The following is a 20,069-nucleotide window of genomic DNA, read 5'->3' on the forward strand; positions in this document are numbered from 1 at the left end:
GACATCATCAGTGTGATTTTTCAAAACTGTGAGGCAGAAGATTAAATTTCAGACTCAAACACTCAGTAAATTAGGATTGAAGGTCATACCTAGTTTAAGCCATTCAATAGTTTATACTTAAAAAAACAATGGTAGACCTTTAGATTGAGCTGATAGAAAATTGTGACTGTAGTTACTATAATTTACTGAGAAAGGAACATAGTACTAAGGGTAACTATGATACCATTAAACATTTATTCCTAGATTTATTCTGGCTGATTTTACCTTGGGTACATAGTTTTAAAAAAAATTGTCAACATTTTTTCTCTAAAGAAGTGAAATTTCAGAAAATATACCAGTCACTAGTTGTGCTTCATTTAGGAGTGGGCACATTCTCTAGAACATAGAACAGTACAGCACAAGAACAGGCCCTTTGGCCCACCATGTCTTTGCCAACCGTAATGCCAATTTAAACTAGTTCCAACTGCCTGCACAAGATTGGTATCCTTCTGTTCCCTGCATGTTCATGTGCCTACCTAAATGCTCTTAATTGTGTCTGCTTCCATCACTGCCCCTGGCAGCACATTCCAGGCACCTACCACTCTCTGTGTAAAAAAACTTATCCTTTAATCTTTCCACCCTCACCTTAAATCTATGCCCTTTAGTATTTGACATTTCCACCCTGGAAACAAGGTCACTGACTTATCTACCCTATCCATACCTCTCATAGTTTTATATAATTCTATCAGATACTCCTCAGCCTCTTTCTTTCTTTTTCAATCTTTTATTAAATTTCAAATTAATGAACACATAACAACCGTAATTGAAAAGGATTCGGAAAAGGTCTACTTACATATATGAAAATGCTGGATAAGTGGGCTCCAAATTTCTTCAATTTTAAACCTGAGGATCAATAGTACCACTCCTAATTTTTTCTAAGTTTAAACACAGAACCATAGAACCATAGAAAACGACAGCACAGAAAATAGGCTATTCGGCCCTTCTAGTCTGTGCTGAAACATTATTCTGCTGGTCCCATTTACCTGCCCCCAGCCCATACCCCTCCAGACCTCTCTCGTCCATGTATCTATCCAATTTACACTTAAAAGTTAAGAGCGAGCCCGCATTTACCACATCAGATGGCAGCCCATTCCACACTCCCACCACTCTTTGAGTGAAGAAGTTCCCTCTAATGTTCCCCCTAAACGTTTCCCCTTTCACCCTAAAACCATGTCCTCTCATACTAGTTTGAGAAAACCATTGGAATGTAGTAGGAGATTTAGGATCTTTCCATTTAAATAGAACAGATCTCCTGGCTATTAATGTAACAAATGCAATCATATGACAAGCGGAGGCAGATAAATGGCCAGAATCCATCATTGGTAACCCAAAAATTGCAGTAATAGGATGAGGTTGTAAATCAATACTCAATACCACTGAAATAATGTCAAAAATGTCTTTCCAATATTTTTCCAAAAGAGGGGCAGGACCAAAACATATGTGTCAGGGAAGCCACCTTCTAATTACATCTATCACAGATAGGATTTATATGGTTATAAAAACAAGCTAACTTATCCTTAGACATATGAGTCCCATGAACCATCTTAAACTGTATCAATGTCTAGCACACATTGAAGAGGTATTAACTAATTGGAGAATTTTCTTCCATGTCTCTATAGGTAAAAGTATCTGAAGTTCTCTTTCCCATTCATTCTTAATTTTATCAGATGTCCCTAGATGTATTTTCATAATCAGATCATAAATTATTGCTATCAAGCCCTTCTGATAAGGGTTAAAACCTAAAATTTTTTCTGTAATTTCAATTTGATGTGGTATCGGAAAAGTAGGTAAAGTAACATTTAAAAAAGTTTCTAACCTGTAAGTAGCTAAAGAAAGGTGACCTAGGCAAATTGTATTTATTAGACAACTGTTCAAAAGAAAGAAACAGTTATCAATGAATAGATCATGAAAACATGCTATTCCCTTCATTTTCTGTAAAAAAAGCTAAATCAATTCTAGATGGTTGAAAGAAAAAATTGGATAGAATAGGACTTGATAAGATAAATTTACTTAATCCAAAAAATTTACAAAATTGAAACCATATTTTATTGTGTGTTTAGTTATTGGATTAATCATTTCTTTATTCAATTTAGTAAGTGCAAAGGGGAGCGAGGCCCCTAAAACAGAAGCCAATGAAAACCCCTGCACTGACTCACGCTTAAGATTCACCCATCGTGGACATTGAATTACATCCAAATCTTGTGTCCAAAATATTAAATATGGAATATTAATGCCCAGTATTAAAATCTAAAATTAGGCAAAGCCATACCGCCATCCTTTTTTAACTTCCGTAAATATGTCTTGCTTAACCTTGGGTTTTTATTCTGCCATATATATATGTGAAAGAACTTTAGAATCAATAGTATCAAAAAAGGATTTAGAGATAAAGGTTGGAACCGCCTGGAATAGATACAAAAGTTTAGGTAAAATAGTCATCTTAACCGCATTGATTCGACCAATCAGTGATAGGGACAATGGAGACCATTTAGTAAGCAATTGTTTAACGTGATCAGTTAAGGGTAAAAAGTTAGCTTTAAATAAATCCTTATGCTTCTTGGTAATTTTAACACCCAAATAAGTAAAATACCCTCCATCTTCTATGGCCAAGCCAATTCTCAATCCAATCTACCAAGTCTCTATGGACCGCATGTGCCTTAATCTTCTGGATCAGCCTACCGTGAGTGACTTTGTTGAATGTTTTACTAAAGTACACGTGGATAACATCCACTGCCCTACCCTCATCAATGATTTTTGCCACCTCCTCAAAAAACTCAGTCAAGTTTCTAAGGCATGACTTGCCCCAAACAAACCCATGCTGACTATCCCTAATAAATCTATGCTTCTCCAAATGTGAGTAAGTCCTATCCTTAAGAATCTTCTTAAATAGTTTTTCTACCACTGATGTAGGCTCACTGGCCTATGGTTTCCTGTTTTGTCCCAATTGTCCTTCTTAACTGAAGGAACAAAATTGGCTATTCTCCATTCCTCTGATCTTTTAATCACACATGCATAATCCCAGTTCAAAACCAGCAGAACATGCAAAAAGGATTCCTGCAGTTTGAAAAGTGCTGAGAAATGTAGCACAAAGAGAAGGGTTATGCTTGATTATTTCAATGGTAAATGCAATTGTGACTTCAATAGCAGCACTTAAAATCAGTATACTGAAGCACCCTCAGTCACTAGCTTAGTTCTAGTTTCAGTACAAAAAGGGAGAACTGTCTCTAATTGTTGTCAATCTATTGCAAATTAAGCCTATGGAGGAAAACTGAACTAAAATATTTCGCAAATATATTATTATTAACAAATAGAATAAAACAACATACAAACATTGTGGGTATTGTTTGTTGGAAAACTGGATGTCCAAGACAGAGGGAGAGAGAAAGCGAAATGGTTCAGCTACCTAGTTGATCCTGCCAGCCACATATGCTTGTCTCAAAGATTAAGCCATGCATGCCACTGTGACAACTTACGCTTCTTCTTCTGTGCTAATCCTGCCAAGAAGTTTATGAAAAAGGTGGTCCATTTAGAATCAGCCATTGTTGTCTTGTGGGCTTATGCTATAGTGTCAGAAGCAGAGGAAATGACTGAGTACAACCCTATTACACACACAGTCTTTTCAATCTATATTTTCAACACAGAGTAACCTATGCAGTCAAATTCCTCTCATTTACAATTTCCAAATACATTCAGGCTCAGACTGATTTAGATTATTCACATCTCAATTGTTATTTCTTTTTTCACTTCTGTAAAATCAACTTGGAACAAAATGCAAACAAGTAATCAGCTATCACACAGAGCTCCCATTTATTCCTTCCTGGAATGGAGATGATGAACAATATTAATAAAGGCTCAGTAGTGGTTCAGTTGCTCTATTTCTGTGAGAAGACTTGTGATGATGCCTGAAACAATACAATAATTTCACCACTTCCACTGTCCAAATGCTCCAAATGCTGTGATGTGCATGAGAAACATGGCTGGAGACCATTTTAAGTACGTTTGTGGAATGACAACACTAGTACCTTCATTGCTAATGAAGAAACAAAAATCATATTACATCATAATATTAAAGACACTGAAGAAGTACACAGCTGAAATCTCAGAGAAAATTTTAACTTGAAATGGGTCCAAAGTGAAGGCAGACACATTAGGAATAAGGAACATGAAGCTCCAGAGATTTATCTTCCAGGTCCCATTTACATACACCAACTCTGACTCCTGCATAAAGCCAGTGTGGATGTCATCACTGCAGCCTAGTAGGAATCAGAATGGGAAAGGGAGAGACATGGGACCATTGTAGTAGAATTAGCAGGAGATTGGATATTGGGAGGCGGGAGGCTGGGGTCAAAGAAGGTCCTGTATATCATTCCAGGGATCAATAGGGAGCCAGGCTCACATGAGGATTAAAAAGAAGCTCATGTGGACATGGATCGCTGTTGCCATCGACATCTGCTGCTGGAGTTGACGCCTGTCCATTTCATTGTAGTGTCCCTGGTTAAAATGACAACTTTTTAAACTGGATGCCTGCCCTGCTGAAGAGAGCGGCTCTTCTGTAGACGACATCAGAGGGGAAAGACGGTAGGAATGCAGCAGGACTGAGTAATCTGCTACCTTATTAGCCCCACACACCTTTCCCCAGTTCATATCATTCCCAGTGGGTGGGGTGGGATGTGGGGAGAGTGGGGATGGTGAAATAAACTTGTAGTGAAGAATAGTCTCTGCTTGAACCACAGGCTATTGCACTTAAATGTAGCATGAGGATCTTCCAAATTTAATATCACGTAACAAATTGTTACAACTATATTGGTGATTTTATTGTCTATTATTGAGGCAAACTTTTCTTTATATATAACAAGGTGATAGCTAAACAGGATTCACAAAGAATCTTGAAATACTTCAAGAAGCTGTGTAGCCAGAATGGGTTTCTTAAACAGCCTCAGCATCAGAATGATGATTTGATATGTCCTTTCAGATACATTGTCATACTACAGTCATAACCCTAGGGTGAAAGTCCTAAATTTTCACTAAGCCCAGATAAATTGACCAATCGATTGGTCAATCAAATTGACCAATTGTCTTCTTCACCCTGTTTGACTTTCAGAGCTCTGGAAGTTTGGAAAAAGCTATTCTTTTTTTTGATTCACTGGAAATTAAATCCTCACAAATTCTAGATTGACACTCCAGTGCAGCACTGAGGGAATGTTGCATTGTCTGAAGTGCCAGCTTCTCATTGCACTGTTAACTCAAGGCCCCATTGACTTTGTCAGGTGGCATCAACTTTGACAACTTTAAAAAAGACACTGGGTAGGCACTTCAGGGAAATAATTTGAAGACTTACAGGAAAAGAGTGAGACTGAACAAGAAGCTGCCACGGATTTAGTGGGCTGAATGGTCTCCGAAAATGCCACAATATATCTGTGATTTAATGATTCTAGTTATGCCCAGTTTCCTGACCAGCATTTATCCCTCACACAGCTTTATCAAAGCAGATTATCTAGTCATGATTATACTTGTGGGAGCTCACTATGAGTAAAATCTCTTCCATTAGAACAGTGATGACAAAATAAAAATATTTCATAAGCACTTTGGGATGTCAAAAGTGGGACGTGAAAGAAGGTATATAAATACAAGTATTTCCATCTGCAGTTAAAATGCTTGATTTTTTTGTAGATCAGCAGGAACTTTGATTTAAACTTTACATGTGACCCCTGAGCTCCATGGAATGCAGTCCCTAGGCAGCCCACGAAAGGCAAAAAGTTTGCAAGCCCCTGGATTACAGAATCAGCAGAATAAAATGCTGGAAAACAGATCCCTTTCAAATAAGTGCAAAGAGGAGCAGAATATGGTCCCAGAGCGTATATCAAACTGGCCATCAGTTACCCCCCGAACAGTCTTTCCCAAACAGATGTAGTTTGATTTCTCCATGGAGCATACAGAGATGGATGGTCTCTTACAGCACTTACAAGTGAAAGAAAACATTTCTTCTTTCCTGCAGCAGACGAGATACATCATTATAGGAATGGATTTGACCTTGTCAGGCAGACTAAAGCAATTAATAAGTGATCCCTCTTGGGGCTGCTGCTGCTGCCGCTGAGTAATGAGTTGTGAGTGGTCTCACCGTGTCTGTCGCTACCTTACAATAACTTCAGTGAGTGGAAGGCTCAGTAGCTTTCAATTGATCATGCACCAGCAGACATCTAGTGGGTACCTCTTGTCTACCAGCTGGGTCATGTCAAGAGACAACCCCACACAGTTGCCATCCTTAAAGATTGGGCACTTGATCCCAGGATCAGAGGTCAAACATTTCTCACCTGGCATAGCCAAATGAAATGGAGGAGTGAATAGTTTGCTTGAAAAAAATAACACAGCTTGTTAAAAAATGTAAAGCATTTGGCCACTCAGAAAAAAACTATATTAGGAAACCTTCAAGTACTACAAGGTAATTGTTGCACATTTACTTTGATTTGTGGAAACGTACTGAATAATAAAATATTGATAGAACTGTTAGTGAAAATATTTCTAACATAAAGCACAGGTTTTTCTGAACACATTGACAATCTGGTTTTGAGCAATACCATTTCAGTATTTGGTTTAAATACAGTGTGATCAATTAAAAGGAAATGCTTCTAGTTCTATTTCTTTCATAACCTCAGATCATTCCAAAGCTTCAACAGCCAATTGAATATTTTTGAAGCGTTGTCACCCTAGCAATGGGACAGTCTTTTGGGCCCAGCAATGTCTTTCAACAACAAAGTAATTATGACCAGTTTCAGTCATATTAATTGAGGGATAAATATTGCTCAAGACAGTGGGGATAACCTGGAGATCTTATATTTCTACCTAAGAGAACAGATGGGGTCTGGATAGCCACCAAAGCTAGTATTCTAATCTAATAATTCAATTTAACATCATTAACAATATTAATTCATTATTTAAATAAAAATATGAAAAACAGAAGAGTATAAGAAAGAGGAGCAGGAGTATGTTATCTGGCTCTTTGAACATGTTCTGCCATTTGTCAAGATCTTGGCTAATCTTCTACCTCAGTGGCATTTTCCAGCGGTTATCCTCATATCCCTGATTCTCTCAACATCCAGAAATCTATCAATCTCTGTTTTGAGTGAATATAATTACTGGGCTTCCACAGAAAATTCCACAAGTCTCACCTCTTCTGAGTGAAGATATTTCTCTTTATCCCAATCCTAAATAGCCTCCTGTTCTTGAACTCCTCAGTCAGGAGAAATATCCTCCCTACATCGAGCTGTCAAATCCTTTAAGAATTCCCATCCTTCCAAACTCTAAATAGCCCTAGTCTACTCAATCTTTCCTCATACAGCAAACTCACTATCCCTGGAACCAGCTTAATGAATCTTCACTGCACTCCCTCTATGGCAAGTGTTTCCTTTCCTGGGGAAGGAGACCAAAACAGTACACAACACTCATCAAAGACCTACACAATTGCAATAAAATATATATTTCTTGCAAATTACATTTTACTTCACTATTACTGTGAGAGGATTTTATTGCACAGAAGGAGCATTGCTGAGCATGGACTAAGGGATTAAGTGAAAAGATAATGGGTCAGATTTTTGTTCAGTGACAGACTGATAACATTCACCACTGGCCTTAGTCAAAACAGCATATTTGGCTTCAGACATCCTCACAATGTGAACTTGGACAAAGCACTGGGAGATTTTCTGTGAGATGCTTTTAAATGTTGTTCCTACAGGCATTAAAGAGACAGTGCATGGAATGGGAAAAGCTTGGCCTGCCCACAACACCAACACGTATAACCAACAGTGGGAAAGATACAGGATAGACAAAATCAAAGCTGTTCAGACTTTAAACCTTTAAAATGTTTAAAACTTAAAACTCTTTTGAACATTAAGATTGAACAATCTGAATTGACAAGCTTCTAGAAGGATTTTAATAAAGTTATGGAAAAATTGTAAAATGACTTTTTAATGAGTAAGCCATGGGAAGGACTTCTTAAATTAACAAGCTATTTAATATCTGCTACCTGGATCTCTCATCACCACTGTTCTCCATTGGAACCCATCATAAAACTCTCCTCCTCCCTCAGATCAAAACATTTGAGTGTGCCACCTCCATAAGTCCCACAGGTTCTTGCTCCTTTAGTGAACTGCATGTTGCTTTTAACATAAAAGTACAGTCTGCAGAACATGCAAGCACAGAAATACTAAAATCATAGTCAGTTTTGTAGGGTTATGAAGGCAAGCACCAGTAATTTTGCCATCATCTCCATCACAAACTTCAGATCATTAACTTAATATCCTCCATAGATATTTGACAGAAATCAGTGTTACATTACCTACATACTGTTTTTTCTATGGATCTAGATACTTCATTTTCCTTTTAATCTACAATCAATAATGTGCTGGCCCTGATTTTCTACAGCTACAAAGATACTACTTTACCCTAGGTACTCCTGAGATCAAATCATTACCTTTGTCTAATCCTATTTATAAACCATTTTAAATATAAAAAGATGAAATGAAATTTGAAAATTAAAATTTTTAAATGATATAGAGCATAGAAATATTGTGCGCACTTCCTGGCTGTCTTAATTGCAACATAACAAATGCATCAAAATTCAATTTATTTACAACAAATCACAAGATTTACATTCATCATTTATTAACTTTCCTTCCTGTGTTTCCTGCTTTGCCTGCAACTTCTGAAGTAGTTGACCACACTATCCTCTTCAAAGCATTTTCCACGGTTGTCCAGTTGGATGGCAATGTAGTCCTTGGTCTCTTTCTTACCTACCCAGTCATACCAGAGAATTAAAGCAATAGCATCCTTTCCTGTGTCCACACCATTATCCCTGGAATCTCCCCACCCCACCCCACCCCCATCATCATCTGATCTTGGACCCCTTCTATTTCTCAACCATATCCTTGAAGGACAAGGGAAACAAGTGCAAGGAAAACCTGCCATTCTTACCCAGCTAGACACAACAATGTGCTTCAATAATCTCTGAAATGGACTGTCATGCCACTAGTTCAGGAGCATTTAAGGAAGGGCCACAGAGGGAATGTCTGGAGACGGTGGGGATTAGGAAAGTTTGAATGGTACAAGTGGTGCTGGCTGAAAGAAAGTGGTAAAGGTAAGTCCGGAAGAAGGGTGAATGAAATCTGAAATTCCAGGAAAGACAAAAAAAAACAAACACTGAAAATGCAAGATACAAGACTGGAATGGTTTTCCCCACTTTCTCTGAAATTTAAAACTTATGTCAAATGTTGCCAACCTGCTGAGTACTTCCAACATTTTCAGAAGAATCATTGTTACCCAAAGACCGTTAGCATGTGTGTGTTTTGGTTGGAGCAGGTGAGTCAAACAGCTAAGATCCATTTAAGAGAAATAGAATAAAAATATGAGGAAGGAAGGAATAGAAGGATATGCTGATGGGATTAGGTGAACAGAGTGGGAGGAGAGTGATGTGGAACCTAAACACCAGCAGAAGAGCTAAATAGTCTGAAAATTTAATGAAATTCTATATAATCACTATGTATCCTCTTCATTGGTAAATGGAAGAGAGAGTTATTACTAACTCTTTTTGGGTCCAGTGGTCCAATATATGGATATTTATTTCTGGTTCTCAGGGCTGTGAAATTGTAGAGCATGCAGTTGTGTCTACTGGGAAACTCATACCAACAAGCTAAATGCACACATAAAGTTTTTCAGTAATAGGCGTTCTTTCATGTTTAAGGAACAGTAACCAGTGTCTGGAAATGCCAGCATTATGAACCATTCCAAATGTGAAAACAGACCGCTGAGCCAAGAAATTATGCTGTGTTTTGTTGCTGCTAGCAAACAGCTGTTTAATGCTTTTATCTGAACTGCATGTCTAAATAATGAGAGATGAATATTAGATGAATATATTAAGCATTTATATACTAGCATTCCTCAGTGTAATTCCAAGCTTGTGATGCAATGGATTGATCTATTCCATAGCTTGACTCGAACACCAGTGGCAGCCTCAAGTCTGAAGCAGGAGTGTGACCCGTTGGCTTCACCGAGTGGAAAATGGGCTTTATGAATCATTTTAAGTAACATTCTTGACAGTTTTTAACTACCCTGAGGAGCTTAATTCTTTCATTTGAAGTGCACATGAGGGAGAGGTGCTGCACATCCAGGAACAACAGCAGCCCATAAAAACTGTGCTCAGCCAACACCAACATTTCACAAGCAAAAACAGTTTTGCCAAAGGCTCCACGCCCAAGACGTTAACTCATCTGTCCTCTATTGCCTGAGCTGCTGAATGTTTCCAGCATTTCCTGTTTATGTTTCAGATTTCCAGCATTTGCAGTTTGTTTTTGGTCTTTCCACAAATCGTTCCTAGCTTAATTCCATCCACTCTGCTTATAATTGATTCAAAGCACTGGCGGTAATCTTCCATGACAGGCCACAGATGTAACTTTTGAGGTCTCAGTGTTGCTGGGTGACAACAGTGACATAAAATACCCAACCAGAATGGGAGGAGGCTGAACCAATGTATATTTCCTATCAGCTAATCTTGTTGCTTTTGTGTTGAATCAATCCATTTTTGCTAATTTATATTTAATACTTAATTTAAGGGATTCTGGACAGTGGAGCAATTAATGTTGTGTCACCCTTCACCTCTCTGTTTTTTGACCTACAATGGTGCCTGATTGAATAATGCATCAATTTTGAAGCTCTTATCATCATTCTCAAAATTCTCCGCGGCCTCACCTTTTCCTATAATCGTAATTGCCTACACCCATCCAACATTTTGGCCTCTTACGAATCCCTCTCTTTCACCATTGTCAGTTCTGCCCTAGGGAGACTAACCTTTGGAATGCATTCCCTAAACCTCTCCACCTCGCATCCTTTCCAGTGGCCCTGATACCTCTGTGATTATGCTTTTGGTCTTAAAACCACTACTGTGGCTCTTTGTCAAGTTTTGTCAGATGATATTCATACAAAGCAACTTGGGAAGTTTTTCTATGTTAATGGTGCTACATAGATGCAATCCTAAGTCATTGGAAGCACTAAATAAAGGACAAGGCCAGGAGGTGCATGGGAACTGCACCACCTACAGGTTCTACTTTAAGTCGCACATCCTACACAATAGCACTGTGGGAGTGCCATCACCAGATGAATTGTATTGGTTCAAGAGTGTTACCACCACTTTCTCAAGAGCATTTCAAGGTGGACAATGAATGTTAGCCTAGCCAGTGAAGCTCAAATTCTGAAAAAAAAATCCAAAACTAAATGGTATATAAGCACCAAACCAAAAAGAGAGGGGATGGTTTAAGTGTATCAGTCACATGACCAATACTGTTTAAGGCATTCAGCAGCTAGATATCCATTCAAACTTAAAAAGGAATACATTATTATTTTCTGGGAATTACTTAAATCAAATACCAAAAAAAAAATGCAACCAAAATCTGAAGTGTGTATTTTCTCCAGATTATTGCCTCTGTCTGGTGTTGTGGCTTCAGTTTTGAGGTCTTAATTTATTGGCTGAAATTGTTTGTGACTCTTACGGCCCTTTCAGAAGAGCTGACCTTGAGCAATAATGTGAGGAAAACTCAGTTACATTTCCCCAATTGCTCCAGAGACTTCACACGCAAAAGGAAAAGCAAAAGAGATGTTAGAAAGCTTAACTTGTTTTTTTCTTTCAGCTTCTATTCAAATATTTCCATTAGATTACAGGGTGGGCCTCTGGCTAATTGTAATTTGGGGCATTTATCCACTTTGAGCCTGTATTGTGCACAGGATTCCAATACTCCTTTTGCTAGGTTATTGCATTATTGTTTTCAATGGGTTGTAGGAATTTATAGTAATTGACAATATAATGCACTGCTGTGATTTTGAGTTATTTCTAATACACTTAGTTTGAATGCAGTGTAAACTTTACAACCGGTTGTGTATAGCACATTGAGGTCACAAGGTGGCTTCTTCTTCACTTTGAGCAGTCATAGCCAGAGGTTCCTAGAAGTCCTAGAGGTCATTGTGTTTCTACAAGGTGGCTTTGAGCGATTTCTTGAAATTTTTCCTCTGTCAGCTTAGTAAGCTCTTCCCATAATGGAGCTCAGAATGATCTCTATTCAGAATGATATGACCTTGTGAATACTGCTTATATGATGCTATGTGCCTGTGATGCTGCTGCAAGTAAGTTTTTCATTGCACCTGGGCATATGTGTACTTGTGCAAATGACAATAAACTCGACTTCGACTTTGACTTAGAATGTCTGTTTTGAGATTCTGGAGCTGGGTATGTGAATAACATGGCCCAACCTAACTGACTGAGTCTAACTCGAGCCTCAGTGTGGGGATACTGGCTAGGGAGGGAATGCTGACGATCATTTGCTTATCCTCCCAGCAGTTTTGAAAGATATATTTTCTCTATTCCAGCTGTTACTATACTTCCAAAATAGTGCATTGGCTGTAAATATTTTAGGATGTCTTGAGGCACAATATAAATGGTAGTCTTCTATCTTTTCTGTCTCATGATGGAAATCACATGAATGTTAGATTGAAAGGGTTTCTGGTAGTCCGGATATGGAATTTTCAACAAAAGTACTAACAATACCAGATCAGTTTCCTTGTTGACTTTGGCAATGACCTGCATACTGTAGAGTGGGAACTTCACCACAGTTTTGTAAACTCCCTAAGTAAGACCAGCTCATACACAACACAGTAAATATAATTCATACATAATGATCTCTCATTTGTTTTTGAACTTACACAGAGAATCTGATGCACATTTCACAATCTGCATTCAGGCACATATTGCACTTACTTAATGCAGCTTCAAACTTCATGAAATGTTATGAATATTTCCTAAGTATGCAATTTCCCTGTTGCAATATGGGAATTGCTAACATATACTGTGTTGTGAAAGATAAGTTCTTTAAATCATTAGGGTTCCGTAGATGTAGTTCCCACTGGTGAGGCAGGCAGACAACAATTCACCCAACGTGGAATTTCCAAGACTGCACAATTTAGGGCAGGAATCTAATATTTGACACTTTGTTGCCTTTCATCCCTCCACCAACTGGGCCGAACTTGTGACTTTGGTGAGGGTGTAAATTGACATCCATTACGCACCCACCCAACTTTAGTTACCTGACAAAAGATGCATACTGAGTGTTTAACAACTGCTGAACTGATCCCTCCAATTTTCTGTGCTTTGTGCCCAAGAAACTTCAAGTTGATGACTATGAAAAAGAGGAAATCCTTCCTTGCTATTTTTTCCCAAGACCTCATTATTGTCTTCTCAAGGTGAAACACAATACTGTATTTGAAAAGGAGACTTTTAGCTCTTCGCCATATTTTGGTCCTCTGTAATCTCGCTCCCCACTTCAGTTGCCATACTTGATACGAGTCATTAATTAGCATTTGGAGATTGCTTCTGACAGATTTCAGTATTCCAGCTCATTATAACTGTTTAACATTATACAGACTTCAACAGTCTGGGTGATAATCAGTGAGGGAAAAAAAAACAATGCCTGATACTGTCCAATGTTAGGCAAAGCTCATGGGTGTGAATCAAAGGATTCCAAAGGATTATGATTATTGGGCTTGCAAATGTTTCAAATTGTTTTCATTGGTCCTTGTAAATTAGCATCCAGCTAATTTTTCACTCTTTTAACATAGTCAATGAAAGTAAAGAGCGAACATATGAGAGTTTCTGTAAGGAACACCCCAGTGGTTGGCAGACATAAGCTTTTAACTGACCTAAGCTAGCAACTCACACCTGAAATAACTACAATATTTTTATAGCAAACCACATTAACCAATATTGAACATGTAGAAGAATATTGTGGGCTTGTTAATGCTTCTTACAAGTTGTTCCCAGAACACCAAACAGCATGAGAAAATGTTACACTTAGAACATGCTTTCAAGACACAGGTAATGTCAATTATTTAGGGCATTTCTTCATAAGGTTTCAATTAATTCTACTCAGTACTGGTTAATGAATGCAACATGATAAATATACTACCTTATACCCACAGGAACACAAGCAAATTCATCAAGAGTCTGCTGAGCTGGAGACAAGGATATGGCTGGTCCTAGGCTTTGTGCAGTAGTTTTTGGTTTTATAACTAAATGAAGTCTTAGCTTGTATACCAAAATTATTTTTCTCAAAGAAAGCAGACTAAATTGTGAGATTTGTTTGTCTTCATTTCATTAATGCTGCTGATATCTTGTAAGTCAGGTAGCTTGGAAAGTTATTTTTAATGCTACTCCCTCATGGGGGTGGAGACAGGAGGTTACAATTCCTATATCCACACTAAAAATACTCAAAACGTCTTTCCAAATTGTCAGTACTGTGCTATTTAAGGTTAAGGAACCCTGTGAAAGAAATATAATCAATTACTATACTAGGAGAGTAAAATGAGAGAAATGGAGGAGCAGACTGGAGCCAGAGTGTGAGGTACAGAGAGCTGATGGTGTCCCATGCAATAAGCAAAGTACTAGTACACTGGAGAGGAAGTGCAGATCTGAGCCCATGCACTTAGATGTCAGAGTTAGGAAAGTAAGTCACTTGGGCAAAGGACTAACAGTGTTAGGGTATGAGATGCTTAGAAATTATCTTGATAGAGTTTGGCAACTGGCAATTAGAAATCTAAAAGTTAAGTGTATTGATTTATGTGGTAAGAGTAAGTTTGACAGTGAGACATTTTGTTAAAAAGTGGCAAATTTAGACAAATTACTGAATAGTATTTCCAGCAATCCTTGGGGTCCAGGTATCATTCTAGTAAATCTAAACTGCATGCCCTCATTCCTAAAGTGGTCTAACCAGGGTTTTGCAAAGCTGTAATACAATTTCTATCCCCTTGAGGTTCAGTTCTTTTGAGCACTATGTTATATCAAGGACCTGAAATCATAATCCAGACTGACGTTTCAGTGGAGTGGTCAGGGAACGCTGCATTGTCAGAGATGTTGACTTGTGGATGATATTTAAAACAGATGTTCTGCCCACCTGCTTCAACCATCATGGTACTGTTTGAAGAATATTAGTTTATTCTTCTTGAGTGCTGACCGATACTCCTTCCGCAATTAACATTATTAAAAGAAATGTTCTTCAGACAAGTATATATGTTGATACCACATAAAAGTCACTGCTCAAAAATAATTTATTGAACAGTGTGCCTGGGATGCTTCAGTGAAAAACTAATTGCTTTTTATAGTTAAATATTATTTATCACGCCCCTTCAGAGAAAGTACTGATAATGTAAGGTGGTAATGGTAGATGTAGAATTGTGATACGAAAGCATGATGTGAACAAAAAGCCTTTAAATCTCGATATTGTAAATATAACTTTCATTAATAGTTTCCTGAAGTAGGACACAAAAACGTCAGCTTTAAGCACAATGCTAAATGCATTAGATGATTTCATCAAATGGAATCCTTGTCACTCAATGTTTAAGCCTTGAGTTTACATGTATTCAAAACAAACTTTTAATATACTCCATAAATGTACTAAGCTACCGACAATATTAAAGGTTCTTTCCCACTTCAGATGAATATCTTCATTAATGTCAATTCATTATTTGGACTCCTCAAAGGTACCTGATGTGTGATCATGAAAATGCCTTTATCATATAGTCCAGAGTACAAATACAATCAATAATACACATAGCCCATGGAAACACCTCCACCTGCAGGTTCATCTCCAAGTCACACACCACACTGTTGTTGGATTTAAATCCTGGAACTTACTACCCAACAAAACTGTGGTAGTACCTTCATTCAGACTGCAATGGTTCAAAGCAGTGGCCCCGTCACCTTCTTGGCACAAGAAGGGGTGGACAATAAATGCTGGTCTTGCTGGGAAAATAATTTTTTAAAAATCACTATTTGTCCCATCTAACAATGGCTAAAGTGGAGAAGAAACAGAGAAAACAGGAGAGATTCCTCTCTGTTTGAGCAGGAGTGATTCCTCTCTGTTTGGGCACCTAACTAGTAACATGATGCTGGATGTCGTCTCTCACATGCCCCATTATCCATTGTTTATGCTTTCTTTTGTGATTTTAAACAGACTGTCTGCAGCAGAGTTGAAAGAGACTTGTACTGCCCCTGGGTCTTTCTCTGTTCCTTGCCCTGTGCAGACCATAGAAGAGATATTGGTAACATCACACCCTTTGCTCCAGCCTGCTTATTCCTTCCTTTTATTTTTTTTATTATTTGTTGCTCTGCTGAAGCAATATATAATATTTATTTGACATCAATTTGATATTTATTGCTCCGCTTGTTATCTTATCCAGGTCATTCTGACTAATGCACTCTGCTAATATTCCATACTACACAAGATGTTACTCTGATGATTTGTGATCTTTTTATTTGACTAGGAGCATGGCCATCAAGGTGCCAATAAAACTTTCAAAGAAACCATCTTAATCTTTCCATATAAGAATGTAGAGTGATGCCAATGTTTTGAAAGAGGATTGTAAAAACAACTACTATCATAGAAGATACTCCATTTCTTGTCAGATGTATCAGATGTCTTTTTTAAAATAATGGAGAAATAATCCTTATTTTCTTAGTTTGTACAAATGCATAATGCATATTTACATCTGTGTTTTTAATCTCTTTGCACATATTAGAAATAGCATTTGGCACCCCCTTTAATATATGCTCCAGTCCATTTCAGGATTCCTTTAATGTTTTTTTTCCCTTAACTGGTTAGAGCAAGAGCAACGTCGAAGGGAATGAATTAAGACTATTGCAAACTAGTGGACAGAAAATACTACTGCAAATGTCTTCCACAGATGCTGTCTGACCTGCTGAGTTCCTCCAGAAAATTGTGTTTTTTTTTGCTCTCTCAATTGCTCAGTGTGACTTGTCACTGGATGTTGCAATTGGATTATAGTTCTGAAATTACAAACTAATTATTTTAATTATTTCATTAAATCTGAGTATTTGTACTGAGGGCATGGCCATCAGATTTGTGTGGAACAATCGCTATTCAATGTGGAATAGGTCATGTGTTTAAGCTAGGAAGAGTGCAGAAAAGAGTCACAAAGATGTTGCCTGAATTGGAGGGCTTGAGTTATTCAGAGAGATTAGAGCAGCAGGCTCTGTTTTCTCTGGAGTGAAAGAGCCTGAAATGTGATCTTATGGCGGCATATTATGAGAGGCATAGATAGGATGGATAGCCAATGTCTGTTTCCCATAGTAGGGGTATCTAAAACTAGAAGGGATAGGTATAAGGTGAAAGGGAGGAGGCTTAAAGAAGATCTAAGGGATAAATTCTTCACACAAAGATTAGTTGGTATCTGTCATGAGCTTCCTGAGGAGGTGGTGGAGGCAGGAACAGTAACAACATTTAAGAGGCACCTTGGCAGGTACTTGGATGAACAGGGTGAAGAGCAAAATGGAATTAATGAAGGCAAGAGGGATTAGTATAGATAGACATGATGGTTGGCATAGACACAGTCGGCCAAAGGCCCTATTTCTATGCTGTACAACTCTATGACACTGTAACTCCATGATGAAACAATCTAAGAGGGTGCGGTAGAAGTTTATAACACATTGGAATTCATTTCCAAGGCAGGTGGATGAGACAGAAGCTCTGCCAACATGCCAAATTAGATTGGATAGGAGAATGCAATGGGTGAACCCAATGAGAACAATTTGCAGGAGTGAAAAGTGGACTAAATGTTATAACCTCTATGATTTGAGATCTCTGGGAATCACAACTAGAAGCAAAATTTGGACTTTGTGACCGCTTCCATTTATTTAAAGTGTCCATCCCTGTAAGTTTCCTTATGATACTTGGAATCCCAGTACTGTTCCAAAGAGGTGCATCCATACTCTTGCAGACTGATTTGGTGGGATTTAGTAGAAGTCTGGGCATCAAAGATATTGTTGGGATACAACTTCATTAATGTGTTGGGGCTGAGACATCAAATTCCAACAACATTCACAGAAGTTGATGCCATCCAGGACAAAGCAGCCTGCTTGATTTGCACCCCATCAAACACCCCAAACATTCACTCTCCTCACTACTGGTCTGTAGTGGCTGCAGTGTGAACCATCTCCCAAATGCACATTTACTCATCTAAGCTATTCCAACAACATCTCCTAAACCTATGGTCACTACCTGCAAGAAGGACAATAGCCTCAGATAAATAGAAGCATACGTTTCCCTCCAAGTCACACGCTATCTACACTTGGAAATATATCACCATATCTTCAACACTGCTGGTCTAAACACTGGAAATCCTTCCCTAACAACACTGTGGCAGTACCATCACTGGAAGGACTGTAGAAGTTCAAAAAGTGTATCACCACTGATAAAAGCTGGACTTGCTAGTGATATCCAGATCTTGAAAAATGAATATATTAAAATAAGAGAAAAATATACATCAGTGGCATCTGCTCTCTCGGATTAATGTAACAGACTACATGGCGTTATTTTAAAGATGAGCAGGAGAACTGTCTTGTTGTCCAGGTCAAAATCTATCCCTCACCCAACATCACTAAAAACAATTATCAGATCAACATTATGAGGTGATTATTGGTGCTGCTGCATTCTCAAACATTCAAAATTGTTTATACATCAAAAAAACTTCATTGGATGTAAAATGCTTTAGGATGTCTGAAAGGAAGTGAAAATAAATATACGTTAAGAACTCTAAGATATAAATACATTTATATACTGCTTTAAAGCCCCCAGACACCATTTTTCGTTTCAAAGAGATGTCTCAATGCAGCATTAAGAAAACACCAGTGGGTTATCACAAGCCTTCCATCTATTTTTATTTATCTATTGAAGAAAAGATTGGATTTGGTTTATAAACTCAAGATGCTGTTGGAAGTGCATTTGCAGGAAGTTACCAGAGTTAATTGACTCCAGAAAATAACTTACATGGTCAAAGTGTACTGCAACATAAACTGTGTGAATAAAACCCTGGACTGGATGGCACTGATGACTAATTGACAGTTCTGTAGAGAACTATTAGCTAGCCACAATGCAGGGGTATGGGCATATCTGAACAGGGTCAAAGTGAGTCGCTCTGGTCATTGAGTTCAGAGGCATTTTGCAACTTACCAACAACCTGTCTTCATATATTTACACCTTCATTTAAAAGCTTAGAATTTTTTTGTTTACTCTTCTTCATTTTGCTACATATTTCTGTTTTAATTAATTAATTATTCTTTAATTTGGAACATATTTTATTTTATTTTTAATTACTTAAACAAATTTTAACTGTATTTAAACATTTTCAGAAATATACAAAATCAGTGAGACAGGCCCTTTGCAGCTTGTGCTGTCAAAAGCCTTCAGAGACCAGTTAACTTTTTTCCTGCTTGTCATTTTCATATGTTCATTTATGATGAAGGAGAATTGTTTTATCAGAAAATCTGATTGTAATGTGGTTTTGGTTTTGGTGGCGAGTAATCGAAAGAAAAATTGAAGATGAGGAAATTTTGCATTCTACAACTAATGTTTTTTCTTTACGTCCTTCAATAGAATTCTTTATTTTTGAGGCAAGTTTGCATTTGTGAATGTGTACGGACATTTTAAGGTTTGAATCTGAAGCTGTTGAATGATAATATTCCACTGTACATGAATACGTTCTGGGAAATTGATTAAGTCAAAAGAATGTATTTCATTTTGGTAGAAAACAAAATTTGGAAAAGTTCATTTTCATTACAAAGCTGATGTACTGCCATTCCTAACAATTTGTCACTACTGTTGGCTTAACTTTAAATACAGGATTTCACCAAAATGCATTACAACGGGGCTTGCCCAGCTATTTTCTTCTCTTTCATTGTGTGATATTTACATAATTTAAATGTTATTTCTTTCTACCATGGAGACAGTGAGCTCAAATAGTTTTAATAAAACCCCATCTTCAATATCATCAGGTTAAGTGAATTATGTCAAAAGTACAGAGCCACCTGTTTTTAGTTAAAGAAATATAATATTTGACTGTAATCAACTCATTCCATTGGCATCAGAACCAGCTGATGCAGAGCTAACTGGATTCAACAGGGCGGTAATGCATGACCATATTCACAGTGT

This window comes from Pristis pectinata, chromosome 15, assembly GCF_009764475.1.
Source record: "Pristis pectinata isolate sPriPec2 chromosome 15, sPriPec2.1.pri, whole genome shotgun sequence".
Taxonomy (NCBI): Eukaryota; Metazoa; Chordata; class Chondrichthyes; order Rhinopristiformes; family Pristidae; genus Pristis; species Pristis pectinata.